This window comes from Meleagris gallopavo, chromosome 3 (assembly GCF_905368555.1).
Source record: "Meleagris gallopavo chromosome 3, MGAL_WU_HG_1.1, whole genome shotgun sequence".
Lineage (NCBI taxonomy): Eukaryota > Metazoa > Chordata > Aves > Galliformes > Phasianidae > Meleagris > Meleagris gallopavo.
The window spans coordinates 12,603,288-12,609,469 of record NC_139406.1 but is presented as its reverse complement, the minus strand read 5'-3'; the positions used below and the strand labels follow the sequence as shown (position 1 = coordinate 12,609,469).

General features: G+C 37.3%; 1 long non-coding RNA gene across 1 annotated transcript; it reads left to right on the top strand.

Annotated features, from left to right (window-relative positions):
- The first annotated feature begins 505 nt into the window (after positions 1 to 505).
- On the top strand, positions 506 to 5,532 carry LOC116216424 (uncharacterized). Its single transcript, XR_004159137.2, has 3 exons — positions 506 to 638; positions 1,489 to 1,535; positions 2,611 to 5,532. It is a non-coding gene; the product is annotated as an uncharacterized LOC116216424 (long non-coding RNA).
- Positions 5,533 to 6,182: the final 650 nt, after the last annotated feature.

The following is a 6,182-nucleotide window of genomic DNA, read 5'->3' as shown; positions in this document are numbered from 1 at the left end:
TAACGTTTAAAGAAATGGGAAGATAGGAGTCTTCAACCTGGAGAAGACTGAGAGGTGGTGTAATCACTGTTTATAAATACACAAAGTGGATGAGATCAGACTCTCTTCAGTGGTGTTCAGTGAAAGGACAAAGGGCAGAGGGCAAAAACTGCAACACAGTTTATGTAGTTATTGTACATGCTTTCTAGTGACATCACTAGAAATCAGTAGCACCATACAGCATGCAAGCTAGAGATCCTCTGGCAAACACCATGTCCTGTCGACTGTAGCATATCGGTAACAGGCGGTCATTGGTTGTGTCCTGTTTGTTAATGCAGGTATCAAGCAATACCTACTGATACTGATCAACACTTGCAAACACAACATTGCTAGCAACTGGCTGCCCTTTGGATTTTGAGCTCTTTGAGGCTGGCGGTCCAGATAGGGTTTTACGCACACAAGCCGTACCTTCCCAAGCAGGATGAAAAAATGCTTTGTGAAACTATGGCCAAAAAAAAAAAAAAAAAAAATACTGAAGTCAAAGTGATGGCATCCACTTCTGTCCTTTTGTGTACTGAACCAATCATCAGCTTTCTTTCCTTTGTGTGTTCAGAAATGATGTTCAGTAGATTTACTCCATAATCTTCTCAGGAATTGAGGTGAGTCTCTCTGGCCTGTAGCTTTCCAGATCCTTCTTCATGAAATGGGAGTTATATTTGCCAAAATAGCCTTCTGCCTTGCCTGATTGATTTACTGCACATCAAAAAGATCTATTGTCTGTTTTGAGTTTGCCCAGACAATCATCATTCCTCTGCTTTCTTTCTCGCTAGGAGACAAAAGAGATATTATTTCTACATTAAATGAAGTCAGCATGAGGAAGCCTGCAGTCCTATTAAAATCAGTGAGACTTCTTGCATACTTAATACTGGACAGGGTATTGGATATAACTTCAGTTGAGACCTTAGTGTTCGAGTGCTCTGCTTCTATTTCTAAATGGCAGCAAAATAGACATTAACTAAAATTAAAACGTCTACTTTTGTTTCTTATTTTCAGGAGTCAGCAAGCAAATAAGAAAATCAAACCTGAACGTTTGCCAGATTTAGAGGAAAATTAATTTTTGGATCCAAGATTTTTTCCTTATGTCTGTCACTAGTCAGGAAACTGACTGGTAATACTTCATTTCTAAATGATAGGGCAGTGGGAAAATGAATTTAAAGCTATTTTAGACAATCCACTTGACTTTTCCTAACTGGATTGTTTGAATCAGTGAGTGTCCGGCCTTCAGGAATCATACAGCCAGTACTTCACTCAAGTAATTTCAGAAAGAACAGTACAAGTTTTTATCCCATCTAATTCTAAATTCTTCTTCTAATTGTTGATGGTACTTCCTGAAGTTGCTAAATGCCTCAAGAGCACATACAGCTACATTAAGCTCTTGAATAAAAATCAGCAATGCTCCTTAACAAATACAAGTAACTTATTTCATTTTATGAAATCTCATTCTTTCAGGGTTTCAGAGAATAGAAAGAAACTGCAAAGGAAGGAACCCCTAAATGGTAAGGGAAACATATACTATCAAGGATGAAGACTATATTTAACATGCAGTTAATTTAAAGTATACACAGTCATCGGTCTTCTCCCTGGCTGCTGTCTAATGAGTGTGGAATTAAAATGCAATCATGATTATTTTTTTGGGGGGTGTCTGGCTTATTTTTTTATTTTGTGTCCTATATTGATCACAGATCTCACACTTGGGTATCTGCTATCTTCAAAGAAAACATTCCCTGAACATTATGTGAGGCATTAGCATCACTATTTTGGAGCTTTGCCATTTGTAAAATTATTTTCCCTGGATTTGGTCAAACTTTTTTGGTGATAAACATTTGGTTTATGTAGTTATAAGTTACAGCTTAGTAGGTCCGTTTCCTCTTTTCCTCTCCTTCTCTTTGGCATATTGCAGAAATTCCCATTGCAGAGCTCTGTTAGGCTGGTGACTGTCTTTGTATTAGACAAGAGGTCTTTCACAACTGCATTGCCTCCTGCTCCTGTTGGGTGATGAGTGATATTTTGGGACTTAACTAGAAAATTAGAGAGCTTAGATGTATATTTTTGAATAAAGAAGCTGACTATGCAGTTTACCTTATTATCTGAAATGTTGTTATGTCCATATTGAAATTTTACACCACGTTGTGATCATCTCCACATTTACAGTAGGAGAAAAAATTTGTATTTAGTTATGGTGTGCATTTTTATCAATACTATCATTCAGAAACCACAGTTGCTAAGTGTTTTGCAAAATAATACTTCTTGAAAACTTTTGTCTTTTCTCAGTACTGTTGCTTGAACAGACTTCAAGTATCTTCCTCTTAAATCTGTATTCTTAGTTACTACAACTTCATTCTGTTTCATTTCCCATATCTGTAAGACAATGCAGATAGTCTTGCCATGTAGCTGATTCCTTGTGGAGAAAAACATTTTTCCCAGGAGGAACTTTTTATCAACACAAACTTCCATTTTAAATTTCTAGCTGACTTTTTTGCAATAGTCTTCATGCTCCTTCGGGAATATTTTGTGGATTTCCAATTGTCTCATTACCAGCTAAACTTCTGCCTGCATACCTTCTTCTTTCAGTGAAATCTGGAAGAATTTATGGACTTGAAAGGACAGCTCTAGCTACTTGGCCCTTGTGGCATGGGATGATCCTTACTGACTTGTAGAGGGACTGAACAGGGAACAACGTGGCTGAGATGCTGCCATGGCAAAGAAATGAGTTGAAATGCAGAAATGGGGGTGATGACTGGTTTCCTCCAAACTTCTTGTGAAGTGGATCTTTGTTATTGTGTCAAGCTGTAAATAAATGACATTTTCCTGTTTTGTGAACATCTAACTGTTCTATCTTTACATTAGTTTATTTATTTATTGTTTGGTTGTCGTTTGCTGATAGTGACTTAGTGCAGAGGACAAACTCCATAACTGTGCACAGGACAAAGCAGACAGGCCTGCGTGAATGGCAAGCTGAATGAAATTCCCCAGTACCTTTCAGCGTACCGACTCTGCACCCACCCGAAGTGTTTTTGTAGGAAAATACGTCGTGATGATCCGTGGAGGAGGCTCCTCCAGCAGGTGGAGCTGTACGTTTTACTTTATCTGCACGACTGAAAAGGAATCTGTCGACGTCAACAAGTTGTCTGAGGGAAATGACGATCTGATTTGGAGCTTGTTTTTGGAGCCCCAAACACGCATGTAAATACAGATCAGGCCTTTGCAAAACAACAAGGTGCCTGTGAGGTCCTGCTGAAGAAACTGTCTTTAGAAGAATGGTTAAAGGAAGTAATGCTAGAAATAGGCTTGAAAGAAGAAATAGAGGAATAATGAAATAGGAGAGAAGTAATAAATATGGAACAAATAAATATAAACATGTTAGTACAGTTGCCTGAGGAATTCCCTAGTAAATTAGGAACTGCAGATAGCTTTATAGCAGTCTTTTGAGAGAGATTCAGGCAAACACACTTCTCTGGCAGTGGGGAAAGCTTATCCTTCTCTGCCATTTTTTGTTTGTATTCCTTCTCCAGAGGACCTGTGCTTTTTTCTTCCCACTTCCCTGCCATAAGCAGATCGACTAGTCTGTTCTTCCTTTCTTATGCACATGTAACCATCCCAACCATCTATCTGCTGTTCAGAAATAGCCACCAGAGGTACTTCCCAATTCTCCTCTTTTCTGGCTTGTCTGGAAACTTCATAATTAGTATCTAAAGTTCCTTTCAATGCAAAAGTTAGTATTTTTATTAATTTCCGTTGTCATTCTCCCCTCAAACTGATTTTTTGCACTTTCTCTCTTCACACTAAAAAGCATATTTAGAGCAAAAAAAAACCTCACAACCCTATACACAGCAGAGCAAATTCAATGACAGGATGATTTTCTTCATTGCTATGTAAAGAAAACAAGCAACTGAATACCTTTTGAAGGAAGTTTATAGTGCCATTTAGGCAATTCCCTGAGCTGGGTGAACCAGTGCAAATCTGTAGAGGTTAGTGGAGATTCACTGCCCATGTAATTCTGGATGAAGTCTGTTCCTTCTAGCAGTGCATGTTACAGGCTGATATATTTTATTGCCTTTAGCATGTTATCAAGTTGTCTCCTTGATAAATGAATAATGCGGTTTCTAAAGAGCTAATTGATATTACACTGCTAGAGACACAATTTAATTAAGAATACTATAATTGTTTCAAGAAAGATTCCAATTTATGCACTTAGAAGAAAAACTTCTGAACGGTTGTTCTTATAGGATGTACATTTCAAGATTATATATATTCTAATCAATTCAAACTTTTTGTGAAATGCATTTTTTTTTCTTACAGAATCCATAGTTTTATGTTTCCATTTTCTTGTTTCTTTTTTCTTGATGTATTTTTTGATTTTATAGTGAGGATGCCTCAGATAGGTAATGAGATGAAAGCTGCTGATATTGTTCATCTTCCATCACTCAGAGTCATTAAAATATAGAAGGACTGTGACATAAAAGCAAATCAGAAACTCTGCTATTGATTTTAAAGACCTGATTGTAAAATTGCATGTGTAACGTAATTTAGAACTTTAGTATAAATGGAGAACTGTAACTATAACTGGAGAACATAAATGTAGAAATACATTTATGTTCTGAAATTGAGCCGTTGGGTTACATCTTTCACACATGTTTTGAGACTCTTCCAGATTAAGACCTCTGCCTCTGCTTCTTAATCAAGACTTCTCTTGTTAAGATATAAGGCATTCCCTGATCTAACCTCATTCATTCACAGATGGCTCTTGAAGCAGATTATGCCATTCTGCAGAGGGAATAATTTACTACAGTCACTTACTGTAGTGTCTAAGTGTCAAGTGGGAGGGGAAACATCTTTTGTTTAATTTTGCATTGATATCTACAGTGACTGCTGTAGGGAAATACAGCCCATTGTAGACTCCCAGGCCATACTGAGCTCCAGGCCTGTGGGGCATAGCAATGCTTTATAATGGAGCTTACCAGCAGGCTCCACAGTTTGATTAAAATGTTACTGCTTCTCTCTGTGTTATAACATAAATTGGGGAATTCCCCCTTGGTCATAATGCCATGAGCCTTTGCAAATTTTGTTTGACAATGGCCCGCAGGACCATTCAGCCAGAATAATTGGAAATGCCAACTTCTGTGCAACTTTGGAGCGCTTCCTAACTGAACTTTTTGGAGTTGGGCAAAATACAGAATTTGAAGCTGTGCTCTTTGTGTTCTCTAACACAGTTTATTGGCAACAAAGAGGTGCAGAGCCTTTTTTTTTTTTTTTTTTTAATCAGAAGGACTTTGGTTTTTACTTGTATGAAATGAACAATGTTAACTAGATATGCAGCCAGAATTTCAATGTGCTAAAACAATGCGATGTATACCCCACTCTCTTCATGGCTTCAGTGGCTGTGATGAGACCATGGGACTGAAATCTACTGCCTTAATATCTCCACATGTAGAATGAACTTGCATGAAACTGTGCTTTCAATAACATAGTAAAATTAAAATAATTAAATATTCATTTCCTTATTGTTGGAATGTTTCTTGCATTAGTGCGTTTGGGAGATGGGGAAGAGGTCTCTTTTTTTCAAAAAAGACAAGAGAAGAATAAAAGAGGATTGGATGTCAGCTGGTCAATGACTAATTCCTAGTATAATGTTTTCCAGCCAATAGAAATCTCCATCACTTATGTCATTCTTATTGATAGTTGCAGAAAAGAGGAGAAAGAAAGATTTGGCACAGGGAATGTACTGTATTCTTATCCTTGTAAGAAGAGAAGAGGTTAATTCTCAAAGATAAGAAAGAAGGGGTAAAATGCTGAGTGACTGAACATTAAGAAGACCAGTTGATATGTGGGTATGTATGGTCTTGAAGGAAGAGGAAAGAGGATGAAGAGAAAAATAAACAAACCTAAGGATATTGTTAAATCATCTGTTCTAGAAAATGCCTTGCTCTGAAATCAGGCTGGTTTTAGCAATGACAGTAGAATAGTTTTGACTTTTTGTGTGTGTTGATGGTAAACCCATTGCAGATTATCATAAACATACATTTTTTCCTTCTAATTTATTTTAGGTAGATCCTGTAACTAAAGTCCATTATAAAAGTCTTGAACTTGCTTAGCATGGGGGTTGAACTCGATGGTCTCTTGAGATCACTTCCAACGCTGGCAAT